General features: G+C 37.9%; 1 pseudogene; it reads left to right on the top strand.

The window, feature by feature from the left end:
• The first annotated feature begins 10,195 nt into the window (after positions 1 to 10,195).
• On the top strand, positions 10,196 to 17,411 carry LOC149185924 (germin-like protein 8-3; annotated as a pseudogene).
• Positions 17,412 to 22,010: the final 4,599 nt, after the last annotated feature.

The raw sequence follows: 22,010 nt of genomic DNA, 5'->3' as shown, positions 1-22,010 counted from the left end.
GATTACTAAGTGAACTTGCTGCACAGAACTCATCCAGTTGTGATGTAAAGACTGCTGCAAATTAGTTTGAATTTGAAAGTATCTAAGTAATTGTTGATTTACTTGAATCACTACTTCTTCATCTATTAATTGATATCTCCATTGACTTACACTTTCACTTAATGCATTAGTTTTCAAATCATGATAAGGAAACTTTAGATCTTCTTTGTCATGAAAACTTATAGACTTCCTCTCCACTTGAAAAGAGGCTTCATTACTTTTTAAAGCATGAAATGATGATGTAATACCAAAGAAATGTAATATTGACTGTCCCTGATACTGACCTGAACCCCTGAAACTGAAAATAAACATACCATCTGAAACCAGTCTCTTATTAGACTCACATGTACCATTCCTTGCAATACACTGCTAATGATGATAGTTCTAGAATTCAATTGAATTAATGAATTGAAATTCATTATATCTTTAAGAATATGTTCATAGGACATTAAATGTATCTCATGTTGCTTATCCTATTCATGAATAAGATTTCTTGGAAAAGAATTAACCACCTTGACCAATTGATCTATGAACTAAATCTCACTTCTCGAACAATCAACCTTATGTTGTTCCTTAATGAAAATGAGTACATATTTACTTGAACTTATTAACTGCTTAACTTGATTTGTAACAATTAAATCCAAGATTGATTTGACTTTATGTACCCTAACAATAAATTCAACCCCTTCTTTCTTTAGGTGATATTTATTTGCTCTTCTGTAAAACACTGCATCTCTATTATAAAGATAAGGACTTCCTAAGACAACTCCACATATGTATACTAGGACCACATCTAACTCCACTTCATCAATGTACTTAGATGTAATTGCAAATTTTAACTGACACTGCTTTGTGTCATGCATCTGAGTTGATTTATCAATCCAACCTAATGGGTATGGTCTTGAATGATTCTGTGTTTCCAATCCCAATTGATTAACTATATGTTTAGATATTAAATTTTCTTGCGATCCACTGTCAAACATTGTGTCAATCTTTGTATGCTTAGAAGTTATCCTTATGTGGAAGAGTTCAACTCTTTTATCCTCATGTGGAGGATTTATGCTTGAAGAAGATACATTAGTTTTCGAGCTTGAACCAGTTTCAGGAGTTTTACCTGTCGTAACCATGGCGGTTATCTTCATTTCATCACCTAAATTTGAACCCAGATCTTGCTGGACTGCTGCAATGGCCTTCTTATCATCCTTCGCCTTAAGGAAAATTTTGGGCTTAAGTTCTGGATGAAGTTTCCAACACTTTGATTCATCATGACCGATTCTCTGGCAATGAGAACAAGTAGGTCTTTCCTTTTGAACGATCGCTGATTTCTTTCTCTTTGAAATGTTCTTCCCCTTACTGTCACTGGAATCTCTGGTTTCCAACTCTTTGGATGACTGAGATGAAAACTTGAATGGTCTGCCACCTAATTCAATATGTATGGCCTGAACACACACCTCAGCAAAATCATCAGGATTAAACATCAATAAAGTATGTTGCAAATATGAATGTAAATTGCCGATGTATTTTAACAAAGTTTCATGTGTATCCAATGAAATACAAAGTGCCAATGCTTTCTTTCTGAACTCCTGAGTAAACTCCTGAACACTCTACCCTTTACCTTGCTTTAGATGTTGCCAATCAATAACAACTTGTTGCATGTATCCTAAAGGATAGAACTATTTCCTAAGAGCTTTAAAAAACTTAGACCATGAAGAGATGACTTTTCCTTTACGCTTTACATCTAGTTGAGTTTTACTTTCCCACAGATTAAAGCTATTCCCCCCATTCTAAGTGTAGATAACTGAATTTTATTTTTATCTTTAGAAATGTTCTGAATGCGACAATACACTTCTAAATGCTTTATCCAGTTATCTACATTTTCAGGATTCATTCGCCATCATAAACAGGTAACTCAAATTTAACATCAAGTTTCAAAAGAGATGATTTCTTAGGCTTCTTTTCTGTTTCAGATTCTGCACTAGAAGAAGAAGAAGAAGAGGATGACGGAGATGATGGAGGTGAAGGTGGTTTATCATTCTTCCCTTTACCTTCATCCTTCTTCGATGAATTTGAATAAGAAGCTGCATCTCTCGCCTTCTTGTCTTCGTACGATTCTCCCAGCATCTACTGCATAGTTAAGAATGCCTGCTGAAACTATTCCTCACTCATCTTAGTTTTAGTGTTTTCACCTTCATCTAGTCCTGACATGATCGATTTCTAAACGACTCATCGCTTTCCAATCTCTGGATCGATCTACTCAAGGATTTCTTCTCCTCGTTGCAAATTAGACCTGGTTAACATTTAATGGCACATTATACAAACAAAACCTACTCCAATACCAAATTATATGATATGAAATGACCATATACTAAAAATTGATGTAGAATTGATTAGCCATTAATGACTTGAATGTTAACTGAAAGCATGGAAATAGAGGAAAATTGCTTGAATTGATCACTCTACGACAACTGCTAAACCATAATTAAGATGCAAAAAAGAAGTGAAAACAACGAAAACACAGATATACCAGACAACAAGATTGATTGTAGAGTTCATCCCTGATGGACTACGTCTCCGGGTCCGCTTTCAAGATGGGCGACCATTTTATTAGGAATGAGAAGAAGGAGTCGATTACACAGTGATTTAGTCAGACTAAACTTTCACGCAAGCAATTATAACCTTTTTCATCAGATAGCCCTCTGAACTAGATTTCCAACGCCGCTTATGGTTTCCAATTTCGACTCCGAATGCTCCTAAAACACTGGAAACAATATTGCCTCTATCCCTCCAGAACCTGCACATGAAACTCAAAAACCACTCCTCCCTCCTTCATAACAAAAACTACCTCTTATAGGCCTATAAGTACATCAAAACCTCCTCAGGCTCAATTAGGCATGAATGTGCTAACTTCTGGGTTACAAATGCCTCGATCTTGTCATGAAATGGCACCTAGGCATTAGGTTACAAGGTCATTTAATTAATTTTTATAACAAAACTAACAATAAACCCAAAAATGACTTTAGAAATGCCCGAAATTGTTAGCTGGCAGCTAAACGGGCGGAGGTGCTAACGGTCCATGTAACTGGCACTATTTCCCGCGGTTTAAGTGCCGGTGGTTCTGGTTGACAACGCAGACTGATGGTTCATGTGTCCACATTCTCCGATGCGGTTAGAGGCCGATGGTTAGTGCTGCGATCTACTGACTGCTCACTGCAACTCTTTTCCACGCTGCTCACATGAACCTGGTTAACCAGTTGACAGTTAGTGCTTGACTGTTGGCTAACCCGATGGTTTATGATACCGTGTTCACATGATTCTGACGCGGTTAGTCGGCCGCTCGATCTTCTGTGTTTTTAATTTAGTTTATAAATAAACATAAGCCGAGGGTTAATTTAAATGGTTTTATGTGTAGGATTTTAACACATATAGATATGCGATAGATTTTTAGGTTAGGGTTTAGCATAGGAAATAGGTTTAGGACTAATACATGGTTTAATGCTAGGGTTTAGTGTTTTAGCATAGGATTATGGTTTGTAAGGCATGGATTTGATCTTTACAACTAGCATTATTTTTTTTGGGTTTTAGATGTAGGATTAGGGTTTAGGTGTAGAATTTAAAAACCTTTTACAATCTTTCGTCATAGTGTGACATAAAACCACTTGCAACAACAAAACCCACGCACATCATTAACTCCAACTGTCTTTGCAACAACAACCCAGGCAAGGAATCTATGTCATGGACAACATCCATGTCGACACATCAAACCTGAAAAGTCAAATGACAAAACACATGTCGTTGACCAATCTTGGGAGAACTGTAGATGATCATAAGTCGACAGCCAGGTACAACACCACATCAACTGAATGCCATGAAAAACTATGAACATTACCTGAACAACCTGATCATAACCAACACTGTTGAAGCTGAACTGAAGTGACGAAGACACTGAACGATACCCATGAACACTGACAACGACACTTTGAACATCTGTGCAATTTGAATCAATGGATCCTCCTGGATCACCACTATCAATCAAGACTATTACAGGGCGATGTTTAATAAAACCTATAATTTTGAGAGTTTGGGGAGAAGAAATGCCTGCCAAAGCATGGAGCGAGATAACTGGTTCTTCTGGGGTAGCTGGGAGCTCATTATCCTATTGGTTGTTCTCATCTTCCTCCTCTGGTCCCTAAAAGGATGGGGCTTCCTTAGATGAACTGTAATCAGTACCATCAATTTGAAAGAATTTGGTTTCCTTGCATTTATGCCTCGGGGAGTATTTGTCATCACAGTAGTAACACAATCCTTGCTTTATTCTTTCCGCCATTTCTGCTGGTGACACCTTTTGAACCTTAAGTGTTTGGGAAGTGCTCGGAGCTTGGGTGGGGCGTCCCTTGGCTATGAAATTTGGACGAGGCGATTGGGCTGCTAATGCGCGTTCCCCTTCGCGAGCTGTTGTGCAAGCTTCCAGCCATGTGGGTGGGTGGTGCATCCGGACGTGAGCTTGGATGGCGTCTTTGAGACCACTAATAAAACATTCCAAGTAGAATTCATCTGCCAAACCACCTGTGTGGAAGGCTAATTTCTCAAAGGCTATAATATAGTCGTGTACTGCACCTTTCAGTTTGAGCTTAGCAAAATGACCCAAAAAATTGGATTCACATTCAAAGCGTTCACAAAGGGATTTTGAGAACGCCTGCCAATTAATTGGCCTTGCATAGAATATTTTATGCCACTGCCACCATTGCCATCTTTCTTGGTCCAAGTAAAGGCCTCCCACATGTAGCTTAGTCTCATCATCTCTGATGTGATTCAGTGTGAAATATTGGTCCATTTGCGATAACCATATTGCCAGATTAGAGCCATCAAATTTGTACATGTCCAACTTGGGTGGTCGAGGGTGGGAATGTTGGTGGTTTCCATGGAAATGAATAGAATGACTAGATTCTCCTTCATGGTCTTCATTAAAAGCATATGCCTCTAATTGTACCACCGACTTGCCCTTTGTGAATGTGTCGTTCAATGTCTGGATCTGCTTTGATAATTCCTCCAACCTATTTTCAAGGGATTCCATTCTCATTGGCCATAGCTTGAGCTCTGGTTTCTACCATACACAGATCTCGTTCACTTGTCGTCACTATGAAAAAATTTGGGACTGCCCGAAAATTGAACCTGACAAGTGAATGTTACCACCTCGCTTAACCTGTCATCCTAATTCTTATGGGCTAAGTCTCCTATAAGCCTCCCGGGAGGGCCTCAGATTTTTTTATTTTTATTTTTTCTAACTTTGAAAGGAGGTTTACTCCCCGCTTATCAATACGGCAATAGCCAATTCCCAGAAAAGTTAATCCTATCCAATGTCCTGCGAGAATCACCCCAAGGTATAAGAGCCATAAGCCTCCCTGCACAAATGGTCAAATCTGTCCGCGAAACCCTCAACTGTAGAGTGTGAGTAGGAATGTGGCAGCGACCGAACCCCCACTGCTAGATCTGAATGATATTCTGGTGGATCTGATTGTTGCGGCGGTGTAGAACCCAACTTGCTAGATCATAATGGTATTCTGGTGGATTTAATTGTTGCGGCGGTGCATAACCCAGCCTACTAGATTTGATCTGACAAAGAAGATGATGGTCGATCTCCAAAGAGATAAGGGAACTATGGTCTCAAGGAGTGTCAGGTGCTACAGATCGCAATATACATAAGGGTCCAATAGTAGTACTCGACCCAATATTTCAGGGCACTAACTAAGGAGGATCAACCGTACCCTTAGCCATACTACCCGACTACCCTATTGTACACACGAGTAATCTCCCTGAGTGCTATTCTCGGTTTATTGTAGCAGGAAGATGGCCGACGGTTTATCTACGACAAGGTTTTAGGTGAGCCTAGGGGGCTTCTGATATACCCAAAGGGTACATGGAAGATATTTCGTGCGTAGTTGTGTCTAATGTGCTACTACTCGACTGGGTACCCACAAGGGTTACAAGGGAGTCCAACAAGCATGACCACCTCTTGTATTTTCTGCATGTGTGCCTCCCCAAATCCACAGGTTTATGTGCTCAACGACAAATCTAGTGGTTTAAAGACGTCGGAACACGTCTCTAGAAAAAAAAAAAAAGTTTTGCTACAAATGGAGATACCACCAGCCCTAGAAAGAGCTCTGATACCACTTGTTATGCTCTTGACCTGCGAGAAGATACAAGAATACCAAATATGCAAAGAAATACAACACAGAACACATAACAAAATGAGAAATAACAACATGTATTTTATTATTCAGAGATGAAAGCAATGTTCACTTGCCTCTTCAAGGGGGCAACCTCCAATAGAGCAGGGCTTGATTATAGAATAAGACACCATGCTCCTCAATGGGGAGTCTCTATCCTTTATATATGATTCATACATATAATACCATGGGTCAGTGCCATGTTTTTATTAATACCATCTATCTAATACCATGGCCCATTTACAACTAACTGTGGTTCCTTTCTTTAAATGAGGGTCAACCGCTTACAATTATTAATATGGGCTTTATTGACTCTTTAACTAACTATAACTATGACCCAACCCTATTACATAAATAAGGGAGTTAGGGTTGGACCCTAACAACATCCATCTCCATCAGATACTACGTACTCTACACAACATATCTTAATGTGAGCAAGCATTTATTCCATTGTTGTTCCCTCTTGGTCCATGTAGCGAGCATGGGAAGAAAACAGGATCAATCGCCTCGGCTCTAGCTCAAAAAACTAAAAAGTGCCTTATTATGTAGAAAAGGGGTTCCAAACCGGAAGCCATTATGGGAATTGTCTAGATTTAGAAGTGAGTTTGCAGTCCGTAGGAATCGAACCAAGCGGCGCTGGGATCAAACCAAGAATCGAACCAAGTGGAGTTGTTGAGGCTTTTTCCTCCGCCTTGACGGTTCACTTGAAGGCAACATGGTGTTTTCATCCTTGATTTTGCATTAAGAAAATTGTATAAGTACACGCTGAAAGTATATCTTCGAATGCTAAGGGTAAGGGAAGGAGAAGCCACAAGTGGCGACCATGAAATGTAAGCGCTATCATGTCTTTCTTACTTTTTCCCATCACAACGAACAAACACGTGTCATCTTCTCGAAATTTAAAAAACTGTGTTAGCATTAAGAAACTGTGTTAACATATTTCATGCACAATTCATAATTTAAGAAGGTTAAGGTTTTTGTCCGTACCATTGTGTCCCCTGAGCATAAGCGAAGAAGAAATATATAGAAGCAATATATAGGTCACGGATTTTGGCAATATTTTTGTTTTCAAAATTATGGCAGATAAAGCAATAAGGATGGCAAATGAATCAACATCGGCCGTTACTCCACCTGGGTCATAGTGCAAATCACCATTTGTTAGCATCACTAGTTTTCTTACCAAACAAATTCAGATTCGTGAAGTGAAAGAACATCCTTCGATAGCGATGTAATATTACCTTCCCCACGAACGCTAGTGAGTTAATAGCTTACCAAACAAGCAGAAGCAACTGATTCAATTTCTTGATTGGGCAATCGAAGTACTAATGGGACAACTTGGGGTTTGGCTAACTCATTTAATGGCTTGCGCCGGCACTGGAACATAAGAATTATGCTCACTATCTAAGACATATAATGCATTGGCTATACTTGGGACTTTTGTAAACCTCTCGTATTGAAGAACCGGAGCATAAGCCTAGAAACACATCCATTACTGCAATGATTGGGGAACAACGAGGCTCTCATGCAACTCTTATTAATGTGCCTCTTTGATTTTGATTTTCCTTATTTTCATGCTTCTATATATCTATGCGAATAGCAGGAATAAGCTATGAATATTCATCTGTGACTACTGGCGTTTTAACAAGCTTTAGTCACATGGCAATGGCTTAATAGCTTTTGTTCGAAATGCTATAGAGAGTGTAACACCCCTCCCTTGTGTGTTAGACTATGTAAACCTATGATGAGAAAAAGCTAGGTGTGATATGTAATATTGGAAAACAAATATGTTATTAAATAAATTAATAAATAAATCACTTGGAAAAGCGAGACACCAAGAGATGAGATTCTTGCCAAATCTCATTGAGGAAAGGGATAGGGATAATATTTCATGATAAAGCTTCTAGATGTGATTCTAAATAATCTTGGATGGACTGGAGATAAATATCCATTAAGGAAAAAAACATAAAAGCTTTGTGGGAGATAAAGGCAAGCTTTTATGAGGAAAATCCTCGTGGGATATAAAGGCGAGTTTTTCCGAAAAAGACCTAGGAAAATGGAAAATTCCATAAAAGCGAGACGCCACTAATGGAAACTATATCATGAAAGAGGGTATTAAATACCCATTGCATAGATCAGTTGGAGGCAGTTGATCCATGCTAAGAACCTCGACTCGGGGGGAATGAGAGGTGATTCATGGTTGGGTGGTGGTTCTCTGCTCTCCAAGTGATGTTTTAGTTGGTTTCATGATGCGTGGAATGTCTGTATGTTGTTTTCTTCCCCTCTCTGTTATAATTTCAGTTGTCTAAGAGAAGGTTTGCTCAAATTTCCTCGCCATAAGAAGGACTAAATGAATTGTATGGTATGCTTATACATGAGTAGATTTACTGATGTTCTCCACCATTCTGGTTAATTGCATGAAAAATGGTGAATGGTTACTTTTGACATGTTTGTGTGGTTAAAGTGTTAGCTTATATGTGTATATGTGTAAGCATGAGAATAATTAAATGAGTTACTTGTGGTAACTATACATAAGTGGACTTATGTGTGCTTATGTTTTTAGGAGTTGAGTTTTAATTAAATGCATATGATTTTTATTGCTTTCCAGAGTGGGGACTTAGTTAGTGGTTGTATTACCTGGGCCATGGAGCCATTTTTACTTTACTAGAATTTACATGTAACCATTGTACATAGGAAAAATGTTAGCATTAAGCACCATAATGGTAGGGTGTTATGTCAATGATTTCAGTAATGTTATTAAGAAATTAACTCTATGAGATGGTCATATATAAATTAAAGTGTGAAATAACTAATAGCATGAGATGTGGATACATACAATGCTCCTAAATGTCATAATCAAAGATTCAATGTTTTCTAAGCCATGCATGTCAAAAGAATGATATCCTATAAGTCTAGTCTAGCTGCGTTTGCATGTTACATAAAAGGAGCCATGCATGTCAAAAGAATGATATCTTATGAGACAGGTCTAGCTGCTTTTGCATGTTACATGAAAAAGTTATCACTAAACTATTCGACTATGTATGTAAGAGTATGATCATGATTCCTAGCCACTGACATAATGTCTTATAGATGGACAAAGTCCATGTCATCAATCCACCTTATATAAGAAATAAAACATTATACAATTACGGACTCCAGGTACTCTTGGCAAGAGCCGAACATTAAGTGTAAAAGAAGAAAATTTTCCAGAATAAAGAATATAGGGGCTTAATTTCTGGGTAGGCTCAGAAGGTACGAGAACTTTTATATACCTGTGCCAAGGCCACATGACGATAGCGTAATAGGTTCTGTTGGAAACGCTGCAAGCGAACACCTTTATATCAGATCAAAATACCCCAGCTTTGGGGCATACTGCCTTTCCAATAAAATACGTAAATCTGGCGACAGGGACTTGCTGCATCGTAGGCCTCCTTGTTTAACTGGTTTTCATATTGATAACTTTTTTTTGTGCCCCTAAAAAGGTGCTTCTTTCATTTGAGATTAAGCATGAATTTCGTCGACAATTAATCAGGCGAGACACTCTAATCATCGGTTCACCTAGACGTTACCGTCTTTTTGAAAACAGAGTTCCTCAATCAAAACTCGCATATGAGGGTCATGCAATTGAAATAGCGAAATATTGTAACAACCGACTATCCAATCCTTTTGGTTCACCTGGATTTACAACCTTTTACAAAGCAGAGCCCGCCTTATCAGAATTTTAATAATTTACGTGCCTACTAAAAGTTTGGATATTTCCACGAATAAGATGAATAATTTACGTGGGGAATTGAGACTGAAGGTTTGAATATTTGGACGATGACTCGAGTTTCATTTCATTTACACGTATCTATCTCTGTAAATTCCCTACTCACTTACTAGATGTCATTCCATTTCGTTTGCAGCATTATCAAACGATCATTTGAATCGTTACAATGGCCCTCAATATCCCCTCTTGCTTCCCCCTCATTTTCCTCGTAGTTTTTCTCATGGCAACGGAGAGAATCAATGGAGATCCAGATGCGTTGCAGGATTTCTGTGTGGCGAACGCCAAGTCTTCTGCTTTTATGAACGGGTTGCCTTGCCTTAATCCCAATGAAGCTTCTCCTAAACACTTCATGACATCGACTCTGCGCACGCCAGGGAACACATCAGCCAATCCAATGGGAATCAGCATCGTTGCTGCTAATACATAGAACATGCCGCACCTCAACACGCTCGGAATACTCATAGCTCGCATAGATATGGCTGTGGGAGTGGAAGTACCTCCACATATCCGTCCAAGAGCCAGTGAAATACTATATGTAATGGAAGGGAAACTCTCCGTTGGTTTCGTGGATTCAGATACCAACAAACTCTTCTCTGCAATTCTGGAAGTTGGCGATGTGTTCGTGTTCCCCAAGGGTACACTGCACTTCGCACAAAACATCGGAGAGAATTGTTGAAATTATAATTTCAACTGCAGTGAACAGAACAGCAGCAGCTACTTTATTCATTTGTCGTGATCCGGCACCCCACATTTTCTCCTAATCTTTTATGACACGCCATTACCATCTTTTCACTCTTTAATTATTTTTGTGTTTCCAGAAGGAAGAAGATCAGATCTAGCGCCACACCGTTACTTTTCAACAACCATATTAATGAGCAGAACGGCTGAAAGAGAAAAGAACCAGCCTCGAGTCGACGTAGCATTTATCAGTCATAGATTTCATCACCACCGACTCAAGAAATACAGCAAAAGATCAAATCTGTTAATTATGAGCAGCAGAAACTTTATCAGCAAGTTAAAGCGGTGAAGACCCTTTCCCGCACTATAAATAGAAACAGAAACAGAAGTAGAAAACAGAGAGATAGATGAAATAGATTGAAAGTCCTTTTGTAACACACAACAGTGTAGAACAAGAGAGTTTTTTTTGTATTGCACAGCAGTGCTGAAATTTTCTGAGATAGTTGTTTTGTGGAACTGAAGCGTTCCTGTTGTAATCCCTCTGTCAAGAGGAAGATGCTCTTTAGCATAATATTTTGTGAAGATCCCTCTACGTGAGGAAGACTTAGTTTTATCTGTTGGTTTATTTTCATAAATAGAAGTTTCTTTCTGTGCGTTGCTGTTACACCAAAAGTTATTTTGTCAAAGATTTCCTGTTGCTGTTACACCGTAAGTCGAAAAATACTTGACGTCAAAAGTTACGTTGCTGCAACACCACGAACAGCGTTGCTGCAACACCACGAACAACAACTGAAAAAAAAACTGTGTTGCTGCAACACCGTTTCCAGAGAACGAATTTTTCTGTTTTTTTGAGTTAAAAACAGAGTATTTTTCTGTGTCAAAAACAGAGTATTATTTTGATCAGTTTTTGATCCTGAGGCAAAGTAGAGTATTATTTTATGCTCTGTTCTTGTGTTTTTGAATTATCAGAAAACAGAGTATTGCTCTCTGTTCATATTTTTGTTGTTTCAGATTTTATCAGAAAATTCTGAACAGTGGAAACAGAGGATTTTTCCACTGTATTTTGTTTGGAATAACCAAAAATTCCCAACATGGTATCAGAGCTTGTCCAGGCTCTTTGAAGACATCAAAGAAGCTGAAAGAAGATTTGTTGCTGCAGCAAATTATCCAGCAGAGCGAAAACGCTGTCAAGGTATTTTTCAGATTAGTTTTTTGTGTAGCTGCTGAAGACAATTAAGTGATTTTTTTACAGTCAAGTATTACAAGAATGGCCAGCACCAGCGTGGGTATGTTTAATACCCAGCTCCCACAGTTCAATGGGAAAAATTATGACTACTGGGCAATAACCATGAGAGCCGTGTTTGCCTCACATGATTTATGGGAACTTGTTGAATATGGATTTGAAGAGCCAGCAAATGAAGAAGAGTTTATTGGATTAACTCAGGCAGAGAAAGAGTTGTTGAAGAGCAATAAGAAGAAGGACTCAAAAGCCCTTGTATTTTTATATCAAGCAGTGCATGAGAGTGTGTTTCCGAGGATAGCAGCAGCCAATACATCCAGAGAAGCATGGCAAACTCTCAAGACAGCCTATCAAGGCATGGAGAAAGTGAAGACAGCAAAACTACAGTTGCTGAGGAAAGATTTTGAGAACCTGCGTATGAAGGAGTCAGACAATATTGACTCATTCTTCACACAAGCAATTGGTTTGGTCACACAGATAAGGTCTCATGGAGAAACTCTTGAAGAAAGGAGGATTGTGGAGAAACTATTGAGGTGCCTACCCTCAAAGTTTGATGTGATTGTCACCACCATAGAAGAGACAAAGGATCTCTCAAATTTTTCAGTTGATGAACTTCATGCATCACTGATAACACATGAGCAGAGGTTGAGTAGAAATGAAAACTCATCTCTAGAGCAAGCATTCAAGACCCAGATGTCATTTGGAAGAGGAAGAGGTCAAGGCAGAGGAAACAAGAGAGGAAGAGGAAGAACCCAATACAGAGGCGGAAGAAACAGTCCAGCAAATGTTCAAGGAAGAGGCAACAATCCAAATCAGAACCAAGGCCATGGCAGTAGCCAGCAAAGTGGACAACATCATGCTCAAGGACAAAGGTATGAAAAATCCAATGTCCAATGTTATTATTGTAAAAAATATGGGCACTATGCAAATGAATGTAAGAAAAAGCAGCATGATATGAGTAATAGATCTAGTGCAAATATCACTAGAGAAAATATCAGTCAAGATAATGTGTTGTTAGTTTGTAATATGGTTGAACCAAACAGTGAAGATATATGGTTTCTAGATTCTGGTTGCAGCAACCATATGACAGGAAACATAGCCCTGTTTTCTGCTTTAGATCAGAGTGTGCAGTCACAAGTCACACTTGGGACTGATAGTAAAATTTCTGTTATGGGAAAAGGAGAAGTTAAAATATTTACAAAGAAAGGTGAAAAGAAAACCATAGCAGATGTTTATTATGTTCCTGGAATGAAGTGTAATCTCTTGAGTATTGGACAACTTGTTCAGAAGGGTTACAATGTTTTCTTTGAGAATGATGTATGCACCATCATGGACAAATTACCCAGCAAACGTTGTATTGCTGAAGTGAAGATGACAAGGAACAGGATGTTCCCTCTCAGAATAAGGGTAGATCTGAAAAATAAAGAAGTAATTGCAGCAGTGACACAAGAGGCCCTCCAAAGTGTACCAAAGGATGAAAATTGGTTGTGGCATTTGAGATTTGGACATCTCAACTTTGGAGGTCTTAATTTGTTGAGTAGAAAAGGAATGGTAAGAGGACTACCATTGATAGAAAAGCCAAACAGCCTTTGTGAAGGTTGTATATTAGGAAAACAACACAGAGAAAGTTTTCCAACTGGGAAAAGCATAAGGGCAAAAGCACCTTTAGAAATTGTCCATTCAGATTTATGTGGACCGACGCAAGCTCCATCACTTGCAGGCAGCCAATATTTTCTAACATTTATTGATGACTTTACTAGAAAGACTTGGGTTTATTTTCTAAAGAATAAGAGTGAAGTGTTTGAAAAATTCCAAAATTTCAAAGCACTTGTAGAAAATCAAAGTGGGTTGCGTATCAAGGTTTTGAGAACTAACAGAGGAGGTGAGTATATCTCCAAAGAATTTTTACGTTTTTGCAGATAAAATGGAATTCATAAGCAATTTACAGCAAGGTACACCCCGCAGCAAAATGGAGTTGCTGAAAGGAAAAACAGAACAATCATGGATATGGCGAGGAGCATGTTGAAGGCAAAGCATTTGCCAAATGATTATTGGGCTGAAGCTGTACACTGTGCAGTATATATTTTGAATAGATGTCCTACAAAAGCAGTGATGAACAAAGTGCCAGAAGAAGCATGGAGTAGGAGAAAGCAAGGAGTCACCCACATGAAAGTTTTTGGTTGTGTGGCTTATGCACACATTCCAGATCAGCTAAGGAAGAAATTGGACAGCAAAGGGGAGAAATGTATTTTCATTGGATATAGTGAAGAATCCAAAGCTTACAGATTATATATCCCATCCACCAAGAAGTTTTTTGTGAGCAGAGATGTTCAATTTATTGAAGAGGAAGCTTGGGATGGAAGCATAGAGAAAACAGTTAATGTTAAAAACTGTTTGTCTCATGATGATGATGATGAGGAGTTGGCTGAAACACATCCCCAAACAGCAGCGCCAACAACAGAACAGCAAAAGACACCATTGAGGAGAAATGAGAATGCTTCTCCAAGCACACCACAAGGAGGAAATTCAAGTGCATCTACAAGCACTTGCACACCGAATGAAAGAGGTAAGAAATTCAGAAATTTAAGTGATATTTATGATGAAGGAATGAATTCCCTGTTTGCTTTGTATTGTCATGTTGATGACCCTGTTCATTTCGAAGATGCAATTAAAGATAAGAAATGGATAGAAGCTATGGATGAAGAAATGAATGCCATAGAAAGAAATAAGACATGGGATTTAGTTGAGCTACCAAAAGGTAAAGAAGTCATTGGAGTTAAATGGGTCTACAAGACCAAAAGTAATGCTGAAGGCAAGATAGAAAGGCATAAGGAAAGACTTGTTGTCAAGGGATACAAGCAGCAATATGGGAAAGATTATGAGGAGAATTTTGCACCAGTTGCAAGAATGGAAACAGTAAGAGCAGTGCTGTCCATAGCAGCACAAAACAAATGGAAAGTTTACCAAATGGACGTGAAGTCAGCATTCTTGAATGGAGTATTAATGGAAGAGGTTTACATCGAGCAACCTCTAGGCTATGAAAAGAAAGGCCAAGAGCACAAAGTCTGCAGATTGAAGAAAGCTCTTTATGGGCTGAAGCAAGCGCCAAGAGCATGGTACAGTAGGATAGATTCCTATCTACTGGAGAACGGATTTGAGAAGTGTGAGGGAGAACCCACTGTTTACATCAAAGAAAAAGACTGTAAAATTTTAATTGTTGTGTTATATGTTGATGATGTGATTTTTACAGGTAATGATGACTACCTCATTAAAAATTTCAAATCAGTCATGAAAGAAGAATTTGAGATGACTGACATGGGTTTGCTGAGATACTTCTTAGGAATAGAAGTAGATCAAAATAAAAATGGAATTTTTATTTCATAGGCAAAATATGTAAATGAAGTGTTGAGCAGATTTAACATGCAGGACAGCAAGGCAGCAATCACTCCCACAGTGATGGGATTAAAACTCAGCAAAGAAGACAGCAGCAAAGATTTTGACCCTAGTGTGTACAAGAGCATAGTTGGCAGCCTCATGTATTTGACTGCAACTAGGCCAGACATAATGTATGCTGTTAGTTTAATTTCCAGATTCATGGAGAAGCCAAAAGAAACACATTGGCAGGCAGCAAAGAGAATTCTGAGGTATGTTAAAGGTACAAAGAGGTATGGCATATTTTATACTGTTTCAGAATGTTCAGATTTAGTTGGATACACAGATAGTGATTGGGCTGGAAGTGTAGATGACCGGAAAAGCACATCTGGTTACATTTTTCACATAGGTTCAGGAGCCATTTCATGGGCTTCCAAGAAACAGCCAATTGTGGCATTGTCTACAGCAGAAGCAGAGTATGTGGCAGCTACAGCAGCAGCATGTCAAGCGGTTTGGATGAGGAGAATGTTGAGAAGTCTATGCCGGGAGCAGGCAACAACAACAGTTATTTTTTGTGACAATAGCTCAGCTATTGCATTATCCAAGAACTCTGTATTCCACAAGAGAACAAAACACATAGACACAAAGTTTCACTACATCAGAGAATTGGTGAACAATGGAGAAATCATTTTACAACATTGCAGGACTCAGGAACAGGTTGCAGATATTCTGACAAAGCCATTGGATCAGAAAAGTTTTGAGTTTTTAAGGAAACTTCTGGGTATGACTGATAACCCAGCAGTTGAAATTAAAGGGGAGTGTTGAAATTATAATTTCAACTGCAGTGAACAGAACAGCAGCAGCTACTTTATTCATTTGTCGTGATCCGACGCCCCACATTTTCTCCTAATCTTTTATGACACCGCCATTACCATCTTTTCACTCTTTAATTATTTTTGTGTTTCCAGAAGGAAGAAGATCAGATCTAGTGCCACACCGTTACTTTTCAACAACCATATTAATGAGCAGAACGGCTGAAAGAGAAAAGAACCAGCCTCGAGCCGACGTAGCATTTATCAGTCATAGATTTCATCACCACCGACTCAAGAAATACAGCAAAAGATCAAATCTGTTAATTATGAGCAGCAGAAACTTTATCAGCAAGTTAAAGCGGTGAAGACCCTTTCCCGCACTATAAATAGAAACAGAAATAGAAGTAGAAAACAGAGAGATAGATGAAATAGATTGAAAGTCCTTTTGTAACACACAGCAGTGTAGAACAAGAGAGTTTTTTTTGTATTGCACAGCAGTGCTGAAATTTTCTGAGATTGTTGTTTTGTGGAACTGAAGCGTTCCTGTTGTAATCCCTATGTCAAGAGGAAGATGCTCTTTAGCATAATATTTTGTGAAGATCCCTCTACGTGAGGAAGACTTAGTTTTATCTGTTGGTTTATTTTCATAAATAGAAGTTTCTTTCTGTGTGTTGCTGTTACACCAAAAGTTATTTTGTCAAAGATTTCCTGTTGCTGTTACACCGTAAGTCGAAAAATACTTGACGTCAAAAGTTACGTTGCTGCAACACCACGAACAGCGTTGCTGCAACACCACGAACAACAACTGAAAAAAAAACTGTGTTGCTGCAACACCGTTTCCAGAGAACGAATTTTTCTGTTTTTCTGAGTTAAAAACAGAGTATTTTTCTGTGTCAAAAACAGAGTATTATTTTGATCAGTTTTTGATCCTGAGGCAAAGTAGAGTATTATTTTATGCTCTGTTCTTGTGTTTTTGAATTATCAGAAAACAGAGTATTGCTCTCTGTTCATATTTTTGTTGTTTCAGAATTTATCAGAAAATTCTGAACAGTGGAAACAAAGGATTTTTCCACTGTATTTTGTTTGGAATAACCAGAAATTCCCGACAAGAACCCGCAATTACGATCAACGCACTCAACAGTCAAAATCCGGGTATTCTTAATATCCCGTCAGCCACTTTCGCTTCCAGTCCCGCCGTACCCCAGGAAGTGCTAGCTAAGTCATTCGCCATCAGTTCAGAGGAGGTGGAGCACATCAGAAAGCTCCTCGGAGGCAACTGAAGCAGTGATATATAACAATAAGAATAATAATCGCACTGTGCCGTGTAGGTTGGTGTGGGATCATATGATTATATTCGTTTTTTTTTCAGATAAAAAAAAACCAGCATATTTTTAAGAGAATATAAAAAGACATATAACAATACATAAGGCAAAAGGGAGAGCTATAACGAGACTCCCAACAATTTTGCAGAGAATGATCATTGAACAATTTTGCAGAGAATGACCATTGACCAGTAGCCAAATCGTCCAAAGATTGGATCCAGAAAAAAGCCCATATGATTATATTCGTTGGGATAAGACGTTTGATTTATGCATCTGAAATTTATAATGTGTGTATAGGAATACAGAAATTAGCTGACAAACATGTCACGCCTGAAGCCTTTACCATGAATCGTTTAATGTCGTCATTTTCAACGATCTCATTTGATTTAATAAACTAGCAATTACTTCAAAAGGGGCAAAGAAAATTATTTCAAAAAATGTTTTTGCCTTTTGAATTTGTTGCCTTTTGAATTTGGAGATTATAGTGTATCATGTTGTCGCAACCGCAAATCACATATGGTAAATATAATGATAATTATCTATTAACAACATATTCAACATTAAAAAATGAGATTTATTGTAGCATAGTTTAATATAAATTCATATCATTATAGATATTATGCAATAATATTTTGAAATTAACATTTAACAAGAAACTTCAATTAGTCCAAGAGAAGAATTCAAGGGGTTTTTTTAACATGTCATTTTATTATTTGGTTCTATCTAGAATTTTACCTTAAACTTGTGTTTGACGACAATATAAGAATTCGTTTTTCATTTTGATATAATAGAAATATTTTGAACTTGTGTTTGAGAGGCTCCATGATCTTAATGACAAAGTTGTGATTGATTGCAAACATAAAATAGCACACAACAAACTACTAATCGAATTCTATCTATTGAATGAGGAAATTACACACATATTTATACAAACAATAGTCTCAAGATAGGAATTCTATCTTAGACGTACAGTAGTGTGGTTGAGAGATTCTCTCACCCACACATTAAACTAGGAGAAGCTATATTCTAGCTAATTTCTATTATGTAGGAACAAACTCCTCAAGTAGAGAATTACAACCATAGACAATTAGGAATTAATTATTTCTAACTCCCCCCTTAATGACTACTTGTCATGCTAGTGATTCACAAAGTCTGGTTGTGGTCAAACATAACAAAGAATATGTTGACATCCATATAAAGAGCAACCATCCACCGGAATGTATGGGTACTAACCACTGCAACCGCCAGTTTTGTAGGATGTCCTTCGCATACATGGTTCTTCCAACCATTATAACTGCACACCTGTACTTGTACCTGTAAACCCCCCCCTAATATCATCATGGGTTTTATCGAATTACCCGTAACCATGCTCTTCTCTGTAGTATCCAATACCACAACACATCCTCTCTTCTCCAGTCTTTTCCACGCCGCAGATCCCTCGTTCAGCAGTAATGTTCACTTGCACAACACGTTGTTTCAATTCACCGGCACAACGTTTCTCAGCACTCTGTCACCGCTATTAAATGAGGTCTCAGACTCAGATTTGGCTCCATGAAGATCCGACACCTTCACGCGAACAACAACACACCAGGCAATCTCCACCTCCAAGCTCCACGCAGATTCAGGTGCAATCTGGCAACCACTATCCACCGCTTGCTCGGCACACACCGTCGAGCTCGACCTATCTGCTGCTTCCTGATCGGATCTCCACACACCTCTGTCGGCACTGTTGCATTTGCCTCTCCAGTGCTTGGGAATGGGGCCTATGCCCTAAACTTGAGGCTCCACCGATCAAGCACTCACACAGATTCAATATGAAGCCCAACGGATTCAAAAAAAAAGAGAAACAAATAGAGCCCTTCTCCTCCAGAAAATAGATTCAGATCTCGACGACTTCGACTCTTTGTAGAGCTTGAGCCCATGCGCAGCGTTCCTCAGCGTTCTCCACGGCAGAGTCGTGGCAGCTTTTTCCTCCCCAATCCTAGATTCAACACTCGACAATTGGAAACGCCGGCCTTCAAGAAAGGGATCTCGGCCTCCTCCTTGGCAGTCCGCGCACCCTCTGGATCTAAAGGCAGAACACGAATTCGGATCCTCCAAAGCATGCAGCCCACAGCATGCAAAAAACAACAGGCTGCTAGCCACGGTGGTCACTCCACCTCCATGCATCGATGGATATCCAAGATGCAGACCACTGTGCGGCCTCCTTCAACAGTAGCAAACAGAAGCTTCAGTAGTGTCTAACGCCTCGTTTCTTCGTTTGTGTCAATTATGTTCTTCGACAAAATATGAGCACTCAACACCCAAGCAGTCTTCAACACAATGGCAACACAAACTAAATATCTATTAGCAGCCACGCACGACTGCATACATGCAGATCTCTTGACTTTGAAGATGCCACAAATCCAGCAACAGATCTCGGATCCCATTTTAGCGCGATGCACCTTCCACAACAAATCTCAGTTCTTCTGAAAATAAAATAGCACATAGCAAACTACTAATCAAATTCTATCTATTGAATGAGGAAATTACACACATATTTATACAAACAATAGTCTGAAGATAGGAATTCTATCTTAGACGTACAGTAGTGTGGTTGAGAGATTCTCTCACCTACACACTAAACTAGGAGAAACTATATTCTAGCTAATTCCTATTATGTAGGAACAAACTCCTCAAATAGAGAATTACAACCATAGACAAGTAGGAATTAATTATTTCTAACTTGCAAATCAAACTATGATTTATATATAAATATAAACAACTTAATAGCTCAAATACAAGTTTAACAACATAAAATGAAATATACAAAGTAGACATGGATAATAGCTACAAAAGCTGATATGTAGGCTATATAAATTTTAAAGGGGTAAACATAGATATTTTGGAATTATTGAAAAAGAATCTTGTCAAAATATAACTTATTGTAACCTCAAATATCGATAGAAATAGAGTAAGATAATCAAATTTCTAGGATTTTTCTGGAGCACCATTGGATGATAACATGAATAGATAAACAAACAAACGTTCAATTTATAAACATATAAATTGCTGAGGGAAAAAATGAATTGAAGTTCCTACACAGACCCTTGAACACGCCCTACTAAAAAAACACTTCTAGCTATAGTTACCACGAGTCGAAAAAATTACTCACAATTAGAATTATACTTGTGATAGTGAATCACTATCGATATACATGTCAAAGCCATCATGAAAACATAATTTAATTTCATAGGATATCCCACATAACTATATTTTTAATGGTTATTTGCCCTTACATTATCTTAAATTCAATTCTGATGTTTCTAATATAGCTTGGTATGGGAAGTGATAGGAAACAATTTTTATCTAGTGATTTTGTTACTTTTTTTTCGTAGATACAAGGTCATGGAACAGGTTATGGGAAAGAATTGCAGGTATTTTTCAATAAGTATATTATCATTTTTGAAATGATGATAATTTTAATTTATGATATTTTTGGGTTTTATTAGTATATTCACATTTGATATAAAAGGAGGACAAACTTATCATGAAAATTCTTTTATTTTTCAGTTTGGTTAATTTAACAATTTTATTTTCTCATTTTTGTTAATTTGACAGTTTTATTTTCTCATTTTTGTTAATTTGACAATTCCCACTTAATTTAGTGTTAAAAATTTGCTATTTCCATGTTTTGTTAGTATAAAAGTTAAAGTATTTTCTTTCTAAATATTAATAATTGTTACCAAAATGTTAGAAACTGGAAAATTACTTTTAGCATTTTCAAATGTTAGTTTATGATTTTTCCGCTGGTGTTAGTTTATGTTTATGATCGTTCTGGTTGTCATCAGCTTATCTGAGTCCAATAACATCAAAAAGAGAGCAATTATGATAGTTGAATATATATCAGACATACTTATGAGCGTAAACTAAATCCCAATAAACTATATAAGGTAATGCCTGCCTATGTTTCCACTTGATGCAAACATGGTCAAAGCTTTATTTCCGCTGGGAAGTATGGAAAGATCATTAGATTTCACGATAAACCATAGTTTTTTGTGTGAAGCATTCCCTTTCTTTTGGTAAAGACTGATTTCATTTTTCATGAAACCTTAAGGAAAGTATAAAAAATTAATGAAACTTCGTACCCTTGTAAATTCTACTGCTCCGATGCCAAGGCCTACTGAATTGTTAGTTAGCTTTTAAGACATGGCATAAAACCTATAGTTATCCAGGTTTGGATGGCATGATGAGAAGTCCCGATCTTCATTTCATAGATAACCAATCATATTCGAACCCGCATCCAATCTTGAGCTCTCTTTGCAGCTTTCGCAACATGGATACCTGACCTTGCAAATCCACTAAGAAAAAGTGAAAGAGTGAGTTCCTTCGATTAAAAAAACAAAAACTTTTAATAAAACTACAGATGTCATTCCGCTTTCGACTTGCCACAGAATTAGGCATCTCAATTAAAAGTAACATTTACAAAATTTCGCTCCATCGTTTTGTTTATAACTCCATAAATAATATCCTTAGATATATATTTTGTATACTATTGTTGGAGTGTTTCTGCTATAG

This window comes from Pinus tabuliformis, chromosome 3_1 (assembly GCF_031772625.1).
Source record: "Pinus tabuliformis cultivar Carrire ecotype Pingquan chromosome 3_1, CPIR1, whole genome shotgun sequence".
NCBI classification, from domain to species: Eukaryota; Viridiplantae; Streptophyta; class Pinopsida; order Pinales; family Pinaceae; genus Pinus; species Pinus tabuliformis.
Note: the sequence above shows the minus strand (reverse complement) of the source record. Positions and strands in the feature narration are given on the sequence as shown.